Here is a 21,803-nt window from a genome sequence, read left to right on the forward strand (position 1 = left end):
AACCTCACTTTCCTCTCCAAAGTCCTTAAATGTGTCGTCACCTCCCAAATCCGCACCCATCTTTCCCAGAATTCCACGTTTCAATCAGGTTTCTGCCCCTGCCTTGGTAGTGAAACAAGTCTTACTAAAATCACAAAAGACATCCCATGTGGCTGTGGCAGAAGTAAACTATCCTTCCTCGTCCTTCTTGACATGTCTGCAGCCTTTGACATAGTTGACCAAATCTTACTGCTTCAGTGACTGTCCATTGTCATCTAGCTATGTTAAGCTGCACTCACCTGGTTCCATTATTTTTCTCCTGCTACTGCTACCGCCAGATCTATAAGACCATAACACCATAAAACTTAGGAGCAGAAGTAGGCCATTTGGTCCATCAAGTCTACTCTGCCATTCAATGAGATTATGGCTGATCTGATAATCCTCAACTCCACTTTCCCCCAAACCCTTGATTCTCTTACTGATTAAAAATCTGTCTATCTCAACCTTGAATATACTTAACAACCCAATCTCTACAGCCTTCTGCGGCAAAGAATTCCAAAGATTCACTACCCTCTGAGAGAAGAAATTCCTCCTCATTTTTTCTTAAATGGGTGACCCCTTACTCTGAGATTATGCCCTCTGATCCTAGACTCTCCCACAAGGGGAAATAAACCCCTCAGCATCTACCCTGCCAAGCCCCCAAATAATCTTATATGTTTCAATAAGATTGCCTCTCATTCTGCTAAACTTCAGCGAGTACAGGCCCAACCTACTCAACCTCTCCTCATAAGAAAAGCCCTCCACACCCTAGATCAACATAGTGAACCTTCTCTGGACGACCTCCAATGCCAGTATATCTTTCCTTAGATAAGGGGACCAAAACTGTTCACAGTATTCTAGGTGTGGTCTAACTAGTATCTTGTATATTTTTAACAAGACTTCCCTATTTTTATACTCCATTCCATTTGAAATAAAGGCCAACATTCCATTTGCCTTACCTATTCCCTACTGAACTTGTATGCTAGCTTTTTGTGATTCATGCATGAGGATCCCCAAATCCCTCTGTGCTGCAGCTTTCTACGGTCTTTTTCCATTTAAATAATATTCAGCTTCTCTATTCTTCCTACCAAAGTGCATAATCTCGTATTTTTCCACATTTTATTCCATCTGCCAAATTTTTGCCCACTCACTTAACCTGTCTAGATCTCTCTGTAGACTCTTAATGCCATCTTCACCACTTCCTTTCCCACATATTTTTGTGTCATCCACAAACTTGGTACATTCACTTCCCTCATCCAAGTCATTAGTATATATTGCAAATAATTGTGGCCCCATCACTGATCCCTGTGGCGCTAGTTACAGGTTGCCATCCTAAAAATGCCCCCCTTATCCCAACTCTCTATCTTCTATTAGTTGGCCAATCATCTATCCATGCTAATATACTACCCTAATACCATGGGCTCTTATCTTATTAAATAGCCTTATGTGCAATAAGTTAGTGAACGTCTTTTGGAAATCCAAATATATTATATTTACTGGTTCCCCTTTATCTATCCTGCTTGTTACCTCCTCAAAGAATTTAAATAAATTTGTCAGGCATGATTTCCCCTTCATGAAGCCATGCTGGCTCTGCTTGATTATATTATGTTATATTAGATTATATTGTTTCTAAATGCTCTGCTATTACATCCTTTCTAAAAGACTCTAGCATTTTCCCAATGATGGATGTTAAGCTAGCTGGTCTATAGTTAGCTGTTTTTTGTCTCCCTGCCTTTTTGAATAACAGTGTTACATTGGTAGTTTTCCAATCCTCTGGGACTTTTCCAGAATTTAAGTATTCTTGGAAGATTATTACCAGTGTATCCACTATCTCTGTAGCTACTTCCTTTAATATCCTAGGATGCAACCCATCAGATCAAGGGGACTTATCGGCCTTTAGCCCCAATTAGTTTCCTTAGAACTTTTCTCTAGTGATAGTTTTTGTACTTATTTCCTCCCCCCACCCCTTTTTCCCCTTGATTATTTAGTATTTTTAGAATGCTATTAGTATCTTCTACCATGAAGACTGATGCAAAGTAATTAATCAACTCCTCTTCCATTTCCTGGTTTCCCATTATTATTTCCCCAGCCTCATTCTCTAAGGGGCCTATTTTCACTTTGGCCCCTCTCTTTTTATATATTTAAAGAAGCTCAGACTGGCCATTTTATATTACTTGATAGTTTACCCCCAAAGTTTATTTTCTCCCTCTTTTTTATTTTTGGTCATCTTCTGTTGGTTTTTCAAACCTTCCCAATCCTCTGGTTTACCACTGATCTTTTCCACATTGTATGTTTTTTCTTTCAATTTTATACTATTATTCACTTCCTTGCTTAACCATGGTTAGTTTATTCCCTTCCTAGAATCCTTCCTCCTCACTGGGATACATCTTTGTTGTGAGTCATGGGGAAAAAGTTTCCCCCCATTTGGGAGGGAAGTGCAGGAGTGGGTGCGGGCGGGAGCGCTTCCGATCGGCGCCCCCGATCAGGGGTGTGCCGCTACTTTACGTGGGCAGGCCAGTTAAGGCCCGCCCAGCGTGACATCCACTCGGAAGTGCTATGTGCTCCCTGTGAGGGCAGTGAGGGTGGTTTCTCTCAGCTGGCTAAGTGCTGCCTCAGGGAGATCGGCTCCGATTTAAAATTTGTAATGCAAATGATTAAAAAATTTCTCTGACATGTCCCCTCATGTGACACTGTCACATGAGTTGGGACATGTCCATAACTTTTATTGAAACCTTTAATAAAAAGTTAAATACCCTCATGAAACCTCACCCCGCCCATGGATGAGGTTTCATGCTTTTTCCGAAGCCCGCCAGGATTCCCTGCCAACCTTAAGGTTGGACGGGCAGGTCCATTAATGACCTTAATTAGTTTTTCAAGGCCTCAATAGGCCGTTGACAGGCCAGCGGGTGCGCAGCTGACTCGGCTGCGCCTCTGCCAACCTGAAAATGGAAATGACGCGGGGTGGCGTCGGGAGTTCCACCCGACATCATTCCGCATCATTTTACACGCTGGTAAGCAGGCCCCGCCCCCGCTCGCTGACCAGAAGATCCTGCCCATAAACTATTTTCTTAAACATCTGTCATTGTTCATCAACCATCTTTTCTGCTCATCTCCTTTCCCAGTCCACTCCAGCCAACTCTGATCTCATTCCTTTGTAATTACCCTTATTTATGTTTAGCACAGTTGTTTCTGACCCAAGATCTGACTGGACCACTCCAGGGTTTGACTGCAAAAGAAATCAAAGCTGTCACTCTAGTGCAGTATGGAGGGAGTACTACGCTGTCTTTCAGGTGAAATATTAAATCAAGACCCCATCTCTCTGCTCTGGTGGATGTAAAAGATCCCTTGGTACTAATGTGAAGAAGAGTAGGGGAGTTATGCCAGTGTCCTGGCCAATGTTCATCCCTCAATCAGCATCACACAAAAGAATAATACCTGGTCATTATTGCATGGCTGTTTGTGGAAGTTTGCTGAGGGCAAATTGGCTGCTGTGTTTCCTGCATTACAACAGTGACTACAGTTCAAAAAGTACTTCATCGGTTGTAAAGCACATTGAGACACCCGGTGGTTGTGTAAAGCACTATATAAACGCAAGTCTTCCCTTTCTTTCTTTTCTCTGCTAAAACTGCTCATTATTTAGGATCACCAACTTTTTCAGATTGGTGCCCCAAGGATCTAGTCTTGGCCTCAGTGATAACATCTGAAAATACAGAGTTTTCACATGTCCGCTGACAACACCTAGCTCTACTTCCCACCTCTCTTGACTCCTCCACTGATGATAATTGCTTATCTGACACCCAGTACTGGAAATTTCCTCTAATTACATATTGAGAAGGTCGAAGCCATTGTCTTGAGTTTCAGCCATAAACTCCATTCCCAGTTACCGACTCCATCCCTATCCCTGGCAACTACTTGAGGCTGAACCAGACTGCTAACAAACTTGGTGTCATATGTGACCCTGAGATGAGCTTCCAAACACACATTCACGCTATCACTATGACCACTTATTTCCACCTCCAGGAACATTGCTCGATGACTCTTCTGTCTCATTTTATCTACTTCTGAAACCCTCATCTTTTCTTTGTTACCTCTAGACTATTCAAATGTGCTCCTGATCAGCCTCCCATGTTTTACCCTTTGTAAAGTTGATGCCATCAAAATTTCTGTTGCCCTTGTCTTAACTCGCACAAATTTCTGTTCACCCAAACACCCTCCTGCTCACTGACCTGTGGTGGCTCACTGTTTAGCAATGCCTTGACTTGAACATTTGCATCCTTGTTTTCAAATTCCTCCATGGTTTCATGCTTCCTATATTTGTAGCGGCCTCCAGCCCGCTAACCTCTGAAATCCCTGTGTTCTGTTCTCTTGTAATCCTTGATTGCATTTGCTCCACCATTGTCAGACATACATTCAGATGCCTACGCCCAGCTCTGGAACTCCCTCCCTGAAACTCTCCACTTCGCTACCTCTCCTTTGAGACATTCCTTAAAACTTGGAGCAAGTTTTTGGTCATCTGCCCTAACATCCCCTTTTGTGTATTGGTGTTATATTTTATTTTATACTGCTCCTGCAAATTACTTTGGAACATTTTATTTTGTTAAAGGTGCAATATAAATGCAAGCTGTTGTTCTAGTGGGCAAACACTCCCCTATCTCCCATGCTAGTGCTCTGCTTATAAAATTCAACTAGGTTTGTCAGAAATACACATACTCTTCATAAATCCAGCTTGAGTCTGATCAACTGGTCCTTATCCTAGTGCTCTGTGAGATACATCTGACAGACTCTCTTTCTTGAAGAACATTAATGGACTACTTGGGTTTCAAGATAATCCAGAAGCTTCACTAGATTTATTAAATTCAGTTTCACAAGTTGTATAAAAATCATTTGAAGAAGACATCTTACCACCACCTTCTCAAGGCAATTGGCGATGCACAATTAATACAATCTTCTCCACTTCATCCATCTCCCAATTAAAAAATTATGAGAGAGATTTTGCATCTAATGACTACAACTATTTTTCATCCAAAATTTGCCAAGTTTTTGTGAGGTGGAAGTTTCATAGGCCACCAAACAGAGTTTGAATACATGGGTGGAATTTTCTGAGCATGCTGGTGGCGGGTGTGATAGGTGGCATGTGCTGAAAAAATGGCGGGACCCAATTCATGACAATGTGAAGGCAGGTCACGATCTTCCGCTCAGCCCGGCAACGGCAGGCCATTTTTTCTGCCATCAGTCAACGGGGAGCTAATTGTAATACGTTAGCATATAATTAAAAGGCCATCCCGCCAGACTCTTGGAACCACGCCATATCATCTATCCACGTCGGCGGGAAAGCACGCTGATGTGTTTCACAATAGCACGCAGCCAACGCACACTTGGCGGCCTTCACTTTGGGGGAACAGAGGTGAGTGAGCAGCAGCGTTCTCCACAGCTCTCTCGTTGTTTACAGGCCTCAGGGGCGCCGGGGGTGGGGGGGATGATGAGGGAAACTGATGCCTGGTCCTGCAGGCGACTGATGAGGGTTGGGGGTGCCTGGGGGCAAGTGCTGGCCAGCTTCGGAGGCGACTGCTGAGGTTTTGGGGGGTTGGGGGGTTGGTGGTGGGGGTGTGGGGTGGGGGGGTGGGGGGGGTCAAGTGGTCAAGTGCACTGCATCCCATGCACAGGCAATCGAGTTGGGGGACATGGTAAGCGAGAGAAGTGGCTATGCATTAGGTACACCTGTATACACTGACCATGCCTCTGAAACAAAGACAGATCAGGCACAGCCATAGTTATATGATTGGGGTCAGGTTCCGAGCCTGTCTGCCCATGAGAGCATCACAAAGGGCCACCAAGTGCTCCATACCTTAACCCCCACCCCACCCCACCTCAGCACAGACTTCGAGTCCGCCACCACTTTATTGGACCGCGGAGCAGTTGGACTGCACACGTTGTACAATCTCCTCGCCAACACTGGCTATGTAGTAGTCACTGCTGGAGGCGCTTACTGTCCTTTGCAATCTCAGGATCCTGGTTTGGATCAGTGTCCCCCATGTCGCAGGTGGACAGGGCAGCCAAGCAGCGCACTCATCCCTGGCCATCCGAGGGGTGACTAGCACCCTCTGGGAAGCATTAAGGGGTGGTCACACAGGGCGAGGAAAGGTGCTACGTACAGCCATGATAACCACGTCTCTTTCTCTTTCATACTTCAGGAGGACCACGTCAGGATCATGGATCCTGGTCACCTAGCTGTATGCCTGATGGCCTCCAGAGACGGTAGAAGACGGAGGAGAGAGTGACTGAGGCACCTGGCCATGCAAAGGCAGGAGCAGCAAACTCATAACGAAGGGGCAGCAGGGGCGGTCGGCACCCAGCGACACCCAGGATCTATAGGCGGTGCCTGCCATTCCTGCAGATTACTGAGAACCAGTGTCACTGATGACTGCGCATGTCTTGGGACCTGGTGGCTCACATCTGCCACTTACTGCAGGACTTGGCGCCAAGGGGACATGGAGGGCATCCACTGCCAGTGGCTGTGAAAGTGACCGTGGTGCTCAATTTCTATGCCAGTGACTCCTTTCAGGGCTCCACAGGTGACCTCTGTAGCATTTCACAATCTGCCACCCACAAATGCATCCATGAGATCACAGATGCCATCTTTTCCATGACGCACAACTTTGTACATTTTGCCCGGGACTGGGACAGCCAGGACACAAGGGCTATTGGATTTGCCCTGATCTCAGGATTCCCACAGGTGCAGGGTGTGATTGACTGCACTCATGTGGTGCTCAGGTCTCCGTCGCTACACTCAGTGGACTTCATCAACCGTAAGGGCTTCCACTCACTGAACATGCAGCTGGTATGCGACCACCAGAAATGTATCCTGTAGGTATGCGCACGGTTTCCAGGGAGTGTGCACGACACCCACATCCTGAGCCGCTCGCAGATTCCTACAGTCTTCCAGGGTCCACAGAGGCTGCAGGGATGTCTCCTTGGGGACCGCAGAGACCGCAGAGGATGAGACACCTGTGTGGCAGCTTTAGACTGCAGCAGAACGGTGCGATAATGAGGCTCATGCAGCAGTTTGCAACTTGGTGGAGCAGACCTTCAGGATGCTGAAGATGCAGTTCCGGTGCCTGGACCAGTCTGGTGGAGCCCTGCAATATAGTCCACAGAGGGTGTCACGTATCGTCATCGTCTGCTGCGCCCTTTACAACCTGATGCTGCAACAGGGTGAGGAGCTGGCTGAGGAGGAGATGGAGGAGCTGCACATCTCCTCTGATGAGGTAAATGCTAATGGAGATGAGGGTGAGGGAGCCCTCGGTGGTGACGTTGACGGGGATGAGACTCTCACACTGGCTAAACAAGGTAGGCGTACTCGGGAGGCCCTCAAAGCTGCAGATTTGTGGAGAATGATGATGACATGCAGTGAGGTGTCCCTGTAGATCCTCATGTCACAGTTGTGAACGTTTGACTGTGAGAATGCTCCTGTCATGGTGGTGCAGTGGAGGCCCTAATAGTCGCTCGATCGCAGGAGGATGATGACAACATGAGGACACTCCATAGATCTTCACATAGCCTCTGAGAATGTCTGACTCCCGTCTGGCTGAGGGCAGCTCGCTTGCGCTCCATCATCAAGGCCATCTCAGAGATGCAGCCATGAAACTTTAGACACATCTGATGCTGTGCCTGCCTTCAGCACCTCAGCCCTTCAGGAGTTAGTGCACAGCATCACTGGTCGCAGATGCTGGTGTGATGGGGGCCAGCCCCACCTTAAAGGTACAGAGAGTATGAGAGAACTCTGTGGCACCTGCCCACTTCATTCTGGCGACAATGACCCACACTGCCGAGGTGCAGGCATCAGTAATGTTTCCAGGGAGTGTGAGGCTGGATCATCACTGTGGTTTGAAGGCTGCATGGAACAGGGTAGAGGCCCTGGACTGAGACACCTGCTGAAAGGTTTCATATCTGAGTGACAAGAATGCTGCTCATCATAACAATGAACCACAAGCAGGGTGACATTCTTAGGAGTTTATTGACAATAGTGAACAGTATGTACAAGTGGTCAACACCCATGGCCAGGCTGTGCAACTACTTTTACCTAACTTTCCTAACCCTACCGTTACATCTCGGTGCTTCCCAGACATCTGCGGCAGAGGTGGAGGCAGCCTGCTGACTGTGATGCTCTGTCTGTGATGCCTTTGGTGGGCATCCGCTGGAGGGGCCTGCTTTTGGGGTCCTGCTGTGTGGCAGTGACATCGTCCTCGGCCTGTGAAGCTGGATCTGTGGAGGTCACAGGAAGAGGTGAGTCAGATGGGCCGGTCACTCCCAGAGTCACCTGGGTGGATTGCCCTGCAGCATGCACCTGCTGATTTTCCTCCATATGGGTGCCCGAGGGCCTCTGGCTGACTCCAGGAGCGGAAGGGGCAGCTGGATTGAGATCGAGCTGCCCAGCACCCCTCTCACGTACACACTGTTGGAGGCCAACTATGGCATCAGTGATGGAGTTAAGCCCGTGCAGCAGTACAGGAGCGACGTCCTGGACCAAGGTTTCCATGGCAGCCGCCATCCTTCTAGTGTTGACCCCGGTGTGTTGCAATGCCGGCGCTATCACCTCAGCCTGGAGACAGACGGACTCCTCCTTCATGCCTTGCAATCTGAGGAGTGCAGCGGATATCCCTTCCTGTTGTTCCCTAGCTTGCCTTTGAAGCTCCAGCAACTGTGACATGACCGAGTCCAGAGGCTGGTCATTAGAGTTGGATTCAGCAACGGCCTGGCCTCCAGCAGTCCTCCGAGCGTCGGGGCCCTGGGAAGTCCCTGCCTCCACTTGCTGTGGATCAGAAAGTTCGATGTGCTCACCAGATTGTGATCCCGAGGCTACTCTAAAGCTAGGTCCCACTGAAACAAAAACAAAAATTGCAGGAAAAACTCAGCAGGTCCGACAGCATCCGTGGAGAGAAGGGCAGAGCCAACGCTTTGAGTCCAGATGACTCATCTTCAGAGGTCCCACCGAGGTGTCTATCTCTGCGCTGGTGGGAAGAGAAATCTAAAGGCACCCTCCCTGAAGTCCCATCACAGCGCTCATCCACACCGGCTTGGTAGGCAGCGGTGGTCAGCGCGAATGCCCTGCAGAGGAGGACAGCCACCCCGTGCCGCAAAAGTATGAATGATCTCCTCTGTTCTGCCAGGGTAAGTCACTCCTTTCATCACTCCCAACTCACACACTGTCAAATCAATCACACATCCACAGGGCCCTCACTCACTGCCAGTGCAAGGAACATCACCATTCACTCTTTCACACACACCGTCATTGTCCTCATCCCACCCATGGGACCACTCACCACCCACACAGGCCAGGCATACTTATCATCTGGCCTGGCAGGCGTCCTGTTTACACTCCCCCCATCCCTATCCATGCAGGACAAACTGGTACACAAGAGGAGGGAAAGGTTCAATGTGCTCACCAGATTGTGATCCCGAGGCTACTATAAAGCTAGGTCCCACTGAAACAAAAACAAAAATTGCCGGAAAAACTCAACAGGTCCGACAGCATCCGTGGAGAGAAGGACAGAGCCAACGCTTTGAGTCCAGATGACTCTTCTTCAGAGGTCCCACCAAGTTGTGTGTCTCTGCGCTGGTGGGAAGAGAAATCTGAAGGCACCCTCCCTGAAGTCCCATCACAGCGCTCATCCACACTGGCTTGGTAGGCAGCGGTGGTCAGCACGAATGCCCTGCAGAGGAGGACAGCCACCCAGTGTCACAGTTGCTGGAGCTTCAAAGGCAAGCTAGGGAACAACAGGAAGGGATGTCCGCTGCACTCCTCAGATTGCAAGGTATGAAGGAGGAGTCCATCCGTCTCCAGGCTGAGGTGATAGCGCCGGCATTGCAACACTCCGAGGTCAACACTAGAAGGATGGCAGCTGCCATGGAAACCTTGGTCCAGGACGTCGCTCCTGCACGGCTGCACGGGCTTAACTCCATCGCAGGGCATTCGCCTGAGAAAATAGAGCCATCCAACTGGCTGGCAATGACCGGGACCGGTCCTGTGCTGACGGTGAGGTGCTCTATCAAATGAGGATCCAGAAGTGCAACATTCTTCAGACAACAATGCCGTGAGTGATGTGTCCTCTTTTGCAGGCAACTGCCATGCAACAAATTTTCTTCCCTTGCTTTCACAGGCACATCTGCCAAACAGCCAACAAAGTCCATGACCCAGGGCCTCCAATCAAGCTCTGAAGAAACCTCTGAAGAGAAACCTGAAGTCACCTTCCCTGAAGTCCCGTCACAGCGCTCATCCACACCCTCCACCGCCACCTCCCAAGCCGCGTTGGTAGCATTGCTACCCATCCTGTGGCCAGAGCGGGGCCTGCCTCCACGGCATCTAGCAGTTGCTCGAGGGACCCGTCGTTGAAGCGGTGGCCTGCAGTCTTTTTGCCTTTGCAGGGCATGTCTCCCAGGCAGCGGTGGTGAGCTGGTGGTGATGAGCACTTTGCTGGCAGCTGCCTTTTAAAGATGGTGGCTGGCATGATGCAACAGCGGGTTGATGGCGAGTGGGCAAATGAGAGCCTGGCGCCATGGGACCACCTCACGGGAGTGAATATATAATGAGGTGGGTACGGGAAGATATGGTGTGAAAACCCGCCATTTTCATCGGCGGGTAGGACTCCATTTTACCCGCCCGCTACCGCACTTAGTGCAATTCTGGGAAAATTCCGCCCATGTTTCAGTAATTATTGAATAAGTACTAAGTATTATCTTGCTGGCACAATGACAACATTGCATATATTAAAAAGGCTAATGATCAAAAGGTTGCACCATTGGCTGTATAGAACTTTCCTTTATCAGTATCCAAGTATCAGACCACTGAAGAATGCAATTTTTGTGCACCACTAGCAGGCTAATTGCAATATCCTCTCAGCAGAATATTACCTACAGAAAATATTACTGCCAAAGGCCTATGATTTCACCCATTATTATGCACATTTTTATTGAACATGTTCTCAAATGCTTCCTTTTGTTCAATTATTTATTTACTTTCTAATTTATCTAATTAATTTATAAGGAACATTGCTTAATTTCTTACCAACATATAATGCGCATCAGAAATGGAAAAATACACCAATTTTCATGTAACTTTTATATCGTGTGTACAGGACCATTTATATTTTTTAGCCTACCTCAAAAATGTTTTTCCATAAAAATGTAGAATGACAGGAACTTCATACCTTACGTACCTTATAACTACATGACACAATTCAGAATTAGAGTAAAAAGTCTTACAAGTGCTCTTAATGGCCACTGAACACAGTGATTAGAAATGTATGCAAATATACTTGTGCTTAATTAACCATTAGTTTTCCACTGGCATTGTTAATAGCAAGTCAGGGGTTACGTTGTTGAAGAGGGGTTCTGGAGTTTGAAAATGGCAGAAGAATGGAAATCTCCAGTGGAAGGCTATTGAAAAATTTTCCAAGAGATTGCCATACAAACAGTGATGTATGTCTTGGACAAAAAAATAATAAATTAAGGATGAGAGGCCAGAGTTTAGTAGAGAAAAGAAGCAGGAATTACCTAAATCTCTGATTGAAATTTGAGGAAGAGTCGATTTACGTTTACTCTCTACCTGTTCACAATGCCATTCATTATAGCAAAGACCATGAAATACCTAAAAATTCAACTCACTTTCATGTTTTTTCTTTAGCAGAGCTAATTGCAACAGTATAGAATCATAGGGCTGCATTTTACAGCTCCCTGTTGGACCTGTTTTTGGCATGGTGGTGGAGGGCATGTAAAATATTTTGCGTGTCTAGCCCACCTCCTTTCTGCCCACCACCAACCTGTTACCCATAATGCTGGGGATGGGTAACTTGCTCACCATGCTGCCTGCCCTTAGGCCTACTTAGGCCCTTAACTACCCAATTAATTGGCAGCTAGGGCCCTTGATCTGCCTCCACTGGCAATAAAATGCTGGGTAGTGACAGGTAGGCCAGAGTGCAAAGGCTGTTTTTCAAAGGGCTTCTTTGAAAAGCTGGAAAGGAAAGTGGGGCTGGGTGCCCTGCGCACATCTGGGGCAACCCCCCACCAAGATGTCACACTCCCCTTTGTTCCTCTCCACCTGTTCTCTGGGCTCCGGTCTCCCACACCCCTCTCCCCCTTCCTAGGCTCTGCAATCCCTCTCTGCCCTGAAACCCTGGAACTTACCTCTTTCTGGTGGCCATTGCTCCTCTTCCTGCACTTCCTTGTAGTCCTGACAGCTCCCACCACTGAATTCTGGCACTGTGGAGACTGCTGGACCTGCAGGCAAATCAGATTGGGACTCTTGAGGGTGGAACTTTCTGTCCATAGAGGGACGGAAGTCTGACCCTGAACTTGTTTAGTCCACCACTGGGCATGTTATAGCTGTGTGACAAGGTTTTTAAAAATTGGCCCATTCACGACTAACTTTCCTTTGGGGGGCGCATGGGGGCGAATACGCCACCCCAGCCCCTGTAAAATACAACCCATAGTTATGGAATTACTGATGCACTGGCTCAGAAAGACTATTGCATCTGTGCTAGTGCTAATTCCTCATCCAAGGCATCCTGTTGAAAATTTTCCTTGTCACATTTCCATGTTCTCCATTGGGGCAGATGGTGGTGTAGTGGTAATGTCAATGGACCAGTAACTCAGAGGCCTAGGCTAATACCCTGGGCACATGGTTTCAAAACCCAATATGCTACCCAGTTAATAAAAAATCAGGAAGCCAGCCTCAGTAATGGCGACAGTGAAACTATCATTGATTGTTGTAAAAATTCTGATTCTCTGGTTCAATGCCCTTCAGGAAAGGAAATCTGCTGTCCCCACCCGGTCTGGCCTAAATGTGATTCCAGAACCACAGCAACCTGGTCAACTCTGCACTGCCCCCTGAAATGGCTGAGCAAGCCATTCAGTTCAAAGACAATTAGAGACCCCCACATCCCATGAAAGGAAAAAAAGTGTTTTCCTGCTGACTGCTTCACCCTATCCCCGTGGAAGGACACCATTATTTACAGGAGCAGTACGATGTCGCAGAGATTGAAGAGCACAGTACAAAGCAGCACTCAGAACCTGAAGATCATGTCAAGAATAAAACAAATTAAGGAAAATAGAGCTTGTTTACACCTTGGGTGGTTATATTGCATTTTGACTCTTGCATATTTCTCATCTGGAATTCCCTTGTTCCTCTGTTTTAGAGAAGAGGGTATGAAGGATAAAAAGAAAGAGAGGAAGACAGGTTGACTTTCCCACCACCCCACCCCCCAACCCCCGCAATCCCACTCCCTTTCCCCAGCTCTGATTCTCAAATGCATCTAAGGATATCCTAGTGGCAAAGTGCAGATCCATGGGCTAGACAATAAGGATCCACAGAAGTAGGAAGTTCAGTCCTCAGATTCCATGCAATACCTTTGCAATAACATAAACTTTTCACTGTCTAATAAATGTGTCCATATCATTGATTCTGAGAAAAAATGCTTTCTGCCATGTGAACAAAATCTTGTAAGACTTTTAACCTTATTAGTTTGTGTAAACAAACCAGAATCCATATCAAAGGTGCAATCTGTTTTGACAACTTCTTGAAACTGTCTTTTGTTCTCAAATGAATTGAACGCCTACTGTAACCATTAGCACTTGAAACTCAGTGAAGCATTGACAATGACCACATCTCAATAGTCTCCTCTCTGGGCAGGGAAACAGAACAGCAGGTACTGGTTTCAATTCCAATACCTGTCAATCAATGTAAGGGAGTAGGTACGAAGATTTTTTTCAAGTGTCAAAGCCATTTTTGTTAATCAGTCAGAGTCATTTAAATCACAGTAGAAAAGATGACAACACAGACTAACAATTCATTTTCTAACGTTTTTCACGGCATTATTGTGCTTTCTCCATTGGAATAGCACGGTAATGCATGTGATCAAGGCTGGTCAATGTAAGGGTGAAGTTACTTTCAAGGACAGATCCCTATGATGAATCACTGTATTTAAACATATCTGCATTACAATACAGCACCAAGAAGTTACTTTTGAAGGTGTGAAAACACTTTGCAATTACCTTTCAGAATGTTCCACACTCCTCAGCAGGCTTCCCATTTTCTTCACAAAGTCTCAAACCTGGTGTACTTTTAACGGGCTTCTACAACCCTGCAGCACCAGCTGAAAATAGTGTGTGGGAGGAAATCCGATTTTTGTACCCCATTTAACGTGGCAAAGCCGAACTCAGCAGCGGTGTGGGGGCGGTGGCGGGGGTTGTCTTTTGCACAATATCCATTCCTGACCCACAAAGATTCACTATTTACAATCTATAAAATTGATTTGGCAGAACAGATCAAATATATAAAAGCAAAAAACTGCGGATGCTGGAAATCCAAAACAAAAATAAAAATACCTGGAAAAACTCAGCAGGTCTGGCAGCATCTGCGGAGAGGAACACAGTTAACATTTCGAGTCCGTATGACTCTTCAACAGAATTAAGTAAAAATAGAAAAGAGGTGAAATATAAGCTGGTTTAAGGAGTGGGGTAGAAATGGATAGAGGGCCAGTGATAGGTGGAGATAGCCAAAAGATGTCATAGACAAAAGGTCAAAGAGGTGTTGAAGGTGGTGATACTATCTAAGGAATGTGCTAATTAAGGGTAGAAAGCAGGACAAGCAAGGTACAGATAGACCTAGTGGGGGTGGGGTGGAGTGAAGGGAAGGGATCAAAATAGGCTAAAAGGTAGAGATAAAACAATGGATGGAAATACATTTAAAAATAATGGAAATAGGTGGGAAAAGAAAAATCTATATAAATTATTGGAAAAAAAGGGGGGGGATCGGAAAGGGGGTGGGGATGGGGGAGAGAGTTCATGATCTAAAATTGTTGAACTCAATATTCAGTCCGGAAGGCTGTAAAGTCCCTAGTCGGAAGATGAGGTGCTGTTCCTCCAGTTTGCGTTGAGCTTCACTATATAAATATATAGTTGTGAAATTTGCTGATGACACAAAGATAAGTAGGAAAGTAAGTCCTGTAGAGGATATAAGGAGTTTGCAAAGGGATGTAGATAGGTTTAGCGAGTGGGCAAAAAATTGACAGAAGGAATATAATGTGGGAAAAGGTGCACTTGTCCACTTTGGTGGGAAGAATAGAAAAGTAGTATATTACTTAAAAAGAAGTTGCACAGCTCTGCAGTACAAAGTGAGTCCTGGTACATGAAATGCACAGCAAGTGATTAGAAAGACAAATGGAATTTTTTTTAAATTCACTCATGGGATATGGGCATTGCTGGCTAGGCCAGCATTTATTACCCATTCCTAATTTCCCTTGACTGGTGGTGGTGAGCTGCCTTCTTGAACTACTGCAGTCCATGTGGTGTAGGTACGCCCACAATGCTGTTAGGGATGGAGTTCCAGGATTTTGACCCAGCGACAGTGAAGGAACGGCGATATGTTTCCAAGTCAGGATAGTGTGTGGCTTCGAAGGGAACTTTCAGGTGGTGGTGTTCCTATGCATCTGTTGCCCTTGTCCTTCTAGATGGTAGCGGTTGTGGGTTTGCAAGGTACTGTCTAAGGAGCCTTGGTGAGTTGCTGCAGTAAATCTTGTAGATGGTACACACTGCTGCCACTGTTCGTCGGTGATGGAGAGAGTGAATGTTTGTGAATGTAATGCCAATCAAGTGGCAAGTTTTGTCCTGGATGGTGTCGAGCTTCTTGACTGTTGGAGCTGCACTTATCCAGGCAAGTGAAGAGTGTTCCATCACACTCCTGACTTGGTCCTTGTAGATGATGGACTTGCTTTTGGGAGTCAGGAGGTGAGTTACACACTGCAGGATTCCTAGACTTTGACCTGTTCATGTAGCCTTGTTCTTGTAGTTCTGGTCAATGGTAAGCCCCAGGATGTTGACCATGAGGGATTCAGTGATGGTAATGCCATTGGTTGTGAAAGGGGGATGGTAAGATTCTCTCTTGCTGGAGATGATCATTGCCTGACACTTGTGTGGCTCAAATGTTACTTGCCACTTGTCAGCCCAAGCCTGGATATTGTCCACGTCTTGCTCCTTTTGGACATGGACTGCTTCCGTATCTGAGGAGTTGCGAATGGTGCTGAACATTGTGCAATCATCAGCAAACATCTCCACTTCTAATCTTATGATGGAAGGAAGGTCATTGATGAAGCAACTGAAGGTAGTTGGGCCTAGGACACTATCCTGAGGAACTCCTGCAGTGATGTCCTGGAACTGAGATGATGGACCTCCAACAACCACAACCATCTTCTTTTGTGCTAGGTATTACAACAACAAGTGGAGAGTTTTCCCCCTGATTGTCATTGACTCCAGTTTTGGTAGGGCTCCTTGATGCCACACTCGGTCAAATGCTGCCTTGATGTCAAGGGCAGCCACTGTCCCCTCAGCTTGGGAGTTCAGCTCTTTTGTCCATTTTTGAAACAAGGCTATAATGAGGTCAGGAGCTGAGTGACACCGGTGGAGCCCAAACTGAGCGTCAGTGAGCAGGTTATTGCTAAGCAAGTGCCGCTTGATGGCACTGTTGTGATCCCTTCCGTTACTTTACTCATGATTGACAATAGACTGCTGGGGTGGTAATTGGCCAGGATGGATTTGTCCTGCTTTTTGTGTACAGGGCATACCTGGGCAATTTTCCACATAGTTGGGTAGATGCCAGTGTTGTAGCTGTACTGGAACAGCTTGGCTAGAGGCCGCAGCAAGTTCTGGAGCACAAGTCTTCAGAACTATTACCGGAGTATTGCTAGGGCCCATAGCCTTTGCAGTATCCTGTACCTTCAGCCGTTTCTTGATGTCACATGGAGTGAATTGAATTGGCTGAAGACTGGCATCTGTGATGCTGGGGACCTTTGGAGGAGGCCGTGAAGAATCATCGACTTAGCCCTTCTGGCTGAAGATTGTAGCAAATGCTTCAGACTTATCTTTTATACTGATGTGCTGGGCTTCCCTGTCATTGAGGAGGGGGATACTTGTGGAGCCTCCTCCTCCAGTGAGTTGTTTAATCGTCCACCAACATTCACGACACCATTCACGACTGGATGCGGCAGGACTGCAGAGCTTAAATCTAATCTGTTGATTGTGGAATTGCTTAGCTTTCTCTATCACTTGCTGCTTATGCTGTTTGGCATGCAAGTAGTCCTGTGTTGTTGCTTCTCCAGGTTGACACCTAATTTTTGGGTATGTCCGGTGCTGCTTCTAGCATGCCTTCTTGCACTCTTCATTGAACCAGGGTTGATCCCCTGGCTCAGTAGTAATGGTAGAGTGGGGGATATGCTGGGCCATGTGGTTACAGATTGTGGTTGAGTACAATTCTGCTGCTGCTAATGGCCCACAGTAGTGCCGCATGGTTGCCCAGACTTGAGTTGCTAGATCTGTTCGAAATCTATCCCTTTTAGCACGACGGAGGGTATCCTCAATGTGAAGGCAGGACTTCATCTCCATTAGGACTGTGTGATGGTCACTCCTATCGCAACTGTCATGGACAGATGCATCCGCAGCAGGCAGATTGTTAAGGATGTGATCAAGTATGTTTCTCTCTCTTGTTGGTTCCCTCACCATCTGCTGCAGGCCCAGTCTCGCAGCTGTGTCCTTTAGGACTCAGCCAGCTCAGTCTGTAGTGGAGCTACCGAGCCACTCATCATGATGGACATTGAGGTCCCCCATCCAGAGTACTTTCTGTGCTTTTGCCACCCTTTGTGCTGCTTGCAAGTAGTGTTCAACATGGAGGAGTACTGATTCATCCGCTGAAGGAGGGCAGTACCTGGTAACAGCAGGAGGTTTCCTTACCCGTGTTTGACCCGATGCCATGTAACTTCATGTGATCTCGAGTCGATGTTGATGTCTCCCAGGGCAATTCCCTTCTGACTGTTAGCCATCGTGCCACCACCTCTGCTCAGTGTATCCTGCCAGTGGGACAGGACATACCCGGTGATGGTGATGGCTGGAACATTATCTGTAAGATATGATTCCATGAGTATGACTATGTCAGGCTGTTGCTTGACTAGCCTGTGAGAGAGCTCTCCAATGTTGGCACAAACCCTCAGATGTTAGTATGGAGGACTTTGCAGGGTTGACAAGGCTGAGTTTTCCATTGCTGTTTCCGGTGCCTAGGTCGATGCTGGGTGATCTGCCTGGCTTCATTCCTTATTGACTTTTTAGTGGTTTGATATAACTGAGTGACTTGCTAAGCCATCTGAGAGGGCATTTAAGAGTGAACCTCATTGCTGCAGATTTGGAGTCACATGTAGACCAGACCAGGTAAGGACAGCAGATTTCTTTCTCCTAAAGGTCATTAGTGAATCAGGTGGTTTTTACGACAATCGACAATGGTTTCATGGCCAGATTTCTATTGAATTCAAATTCCACCATCTGCTGCAGTGGGATTCAAACCTGGGTCCCCAGAGCATCACCCTGGGTCTCTGGATTACTAGTCCAGTGACAATACCACTACATCACTGTCTCCTTGTTAAATTTTATTTTTATTCTTATTTTTTTAAAGTTCTAACAATAATTACAATCTGGAAGAATGAGATTCCATACTTGTAGAAATTCATTTTCATTGTCAGATGATTTCTTGTGCCGTAATTAAGATGTGTTTCATTCACTTAAACGGACATGCCCTAACTTTTTCTGGTGTGTTTAATGGGTATCTAGTAGGTTAGAACCACAACATTACCCTGTTCATGTGTCTGAATATCCAGTTCTCAGTGAGGTATTGTTAGGGCAAACCTTTGCAAAAGCTGCGAAAACCGCAAAGAAAATTCTGCATTTAACCATGCATGTACGTCCAGAAGTTGCTGTCCAACTTACTCTTTGAGAACAACGAGCGCTGACCTCAAAATCCTTGTAACCTTGTGGCGTCGATTGGTAATTGTTTGGAAGTTAGGAGATGGAGAATAAGGAGAAAGGGAATGTTCTCTGAATGGCAAATGGTGATAGTGTCTCCCAGGGATCTGTACTGAAGTGTCAGCTTTCCTAAATACTTTAATGAATTGCATGGAGGAATAGAAAGTTTTACATCCAAGTTTGACACGTAGCTAGCAGGCACAGTAAATGTTGTAGGTGCGGGCAGGTCATAATAAAGGGACATTGACAGATTGAGGAGAGTGGACAAAACTATGTGAGGAAATGTGAGGTCATCCGCTTTAGATTTGAGAAAGAGAAATCAGAAGATTTTCTTTATGGGAATACATGAAATCAGATACAAAAGAAATCAAAATGATGAGTGACACATTGGCCTTTTTTATCAAGTAGGTTGGAATGCAAAACTGAGGAAGATGATTCAGTTGTGTAGAGGCTTGGCTAGACCTGAACTGGAATACTTTGTTCAGCTTTGGGCAACATAGCTCAGGAAATATATAGTGGCCTTGGCGGCTGGGGTGTGGAATAGCATGGATTCCCCATGGGAAATGTTTAAATTATGAGGAAAGATTGCATAAACTTTGTTTGTATTCCTTCGAATTAAGAGGATTGAACAATGATTTAATGGAAAGAATCACAAAGATAAAGGGACTAGATGGCATAGAGACCGAAAACTATTTCTTTTGATGGAAGAATCTAGAACAAGGGGACATAATCTTAAAATTAGAGTTAGGTGAGTGAAATCAGAAAGCAGTTGTTCACACACAGTAGTGGAAATCTGGAATGCTCTTCCTTAAAGGTCCATGGATGATGGCTCATTGAACCGTGGAAATGATTAGAGCACAGAAGGAGGCCATTTGGCCATTAATCCTATGACAGTCCACTGAAAAAGCAATTTAACTAGTCCCAATCCCCCTTTCCTCATAGCCCAGAATTTTCTTTTCTTCCGTGTGCTTATCCAATTCCCTTTTGAAAGTCATGATTGAATCTGCCTTCACCACCCTTGCAATGCAGAGTGTAACCACTCGCTGTGCAAAATAGTTATTCCTCAAGCTGCCTTTGGTACTTTTCCCAATCACTTCAAATCTGTGCTCCCTGGTTTCTGAGCCTTCTGCCAATGGGAATAGTTTCTCTCTAACTGCTCTGTCAAGATCCCTCATGATTCTGAATGCCAGTCATTACATCTCCTCTCACCCTTCCCAAAGAAGAACAACCCCAGCTACTCAATCTAACCTAACTGAAGTACCACTTCCCTGGAACCATTCCTCTGAATCTTTTCTGCACGCTCTCTAAAGCTTTCACATCCTTCCTAAAGTGTGACACCCAGAATTGGACACAATAGTCCAGTTTTAGCCGGACCAGTGTTTTCTAAAGGTTCATCTTAAGCTCCTTGCTTTGTATCCTCTGTCTCTATTTATGAAGCCCAAGATCCCATACGCTTTTTAAAACCACATTCTCAATGTGTCCAGTGATCTTCAGTGATTTGAGTACATGTACCCCCAGGTCTCTCAGTTCTTGCACCCTCTTTAGAATTGTACCCTTTAGTTTATATTGCATCCCCTCATTCTTCACACCAAAATATATCACTTTGCAATTCTCTGCATTAGATTTCTTCTGTCATGTATCTGCCTATTCCACCAGTTTGTGTTCTCTTGAAAGTCATCACTATCCTCCCCACAGTTTACAACACTTCCAAGTTTTGTGCCATCTGCAAATTTTGAAATTGTGTCCTGTACACCCAAATCTAGATCATTAATGTAGATCAAGAAATGTAGTGGTCTTAGTGTTGACCCCTGGGGAACCCCACTGTATACCTTCCTCCAGTTCCAAAAACAACCGTTCACCACTACTCTGTTTCCTTTTACTCAACCAACTTCATATTCATGTTGCCACTACCTCATTTATTTCAGGTGCTTCAACTTTTCTGGCACTCCTAATATGTGATGCTATATCTTTTGGAAGTCCATTCACAACATTAACCACATTGCCCTCATCAATTCTTTCTATTATCTCATCAAAAATCACAACCAAGTTAGTTAAACACAATTTGTCTTTAACAAGTCCCTGCTCGCTTTCCTTAATTAATTCACACTTGTCCAAGCGACTATTAATTTGTGTCCCGATTTTTATCCTTTCCAAAAGCTTTCCACCACCGGAGTTAAACTAACTGGCCTGTACTTGCTGGGCTTATCCTTACACTATTCTTTGAAAATGGGTGTAATATTTGCAAATCTCCAGTCATCTGGCACCACCCTCATATCTAAGGAGAATTTGAAGATTATGGCCAGTACCTTTTGCAATTTCCAGCCTTACTTCCTTCAGCATTCCCAGATGCACCCCATCCAGACCTGGTGGCTTAACAATTTTAAGTACAGCTAGCTCTTCTAATACCTCCTGTTTATAATCAATTATTAACCTATCCAGTACCTCAATTACCTCCTCGTATACTGTGACTTTGACAGCATCTTGTTCCTTGTAAAGACAGGAGCAAAGTTCTCATTTTGTATTTCAGCCATGCCCTCAGCCTTTATGTGTAGGTCTCCTATTTGGTACCTAACTGGCTCCACCTTTTCTCTTACTTTTTTTACTATTTATATGCCCAGAGAAGACTTTTGGATTCCCTTTTATATTATGTCAGTCTCTTCTCATACTCTCTCTTTGCCTCTCTTATTTCCTTCTTCACTCCACCTCTGAACTTTCTATATTCAGCCTGATTCTCACTTGTATTATCAACCTGACATTTGTCATACACATCCTTTTTCTGTTTCACCTTACTCTGTATCTCTTTTCTTATCCAGGGACCTCTGAATTTGGTTGTCCTACCTTTCCCCCTTGTGTGAATGTACCTTGACTGTACCCAAACTATCTCCTCTTTAAAGACAACCCATTGTTTGATTATAGTTTTACCTACCAGCCTTTGATTCCAAATTACTCAA

At 45.7% G+C, this 21,803-nt stretch overlaps 1 protein-coding gene across 2 annotated transcripts in view; it reads left to right on the forward strand.

The window, feature by feature from the left end:
• The window catches only part of tusc3 (tumor suppressor candidate 3), a 754,082-nt gene that overhangs the window by 204,794 nt on the left and 527,485 nt on the right, over nucleotides 1–21,803 (forward strand). The gene's annotated exons all lie outside the window — the stretch shown is intronic.

This window comes from Cetorhinus maximus, chromosome 1 (genome assembly GCF_964194155.1).
Source record: "Cetorhinus maximus chromosome 1, sCetMax3.hap1.1, whole genome shotgun sequence".
Taxonomy (NCBI): domain Eukaryota; kingdom Metazoa; phylum Chordata; class Chondrichthyes; order Lamniformes; family Cetorhinidae; genus Cetorhinus; species Cetorhinus maximus.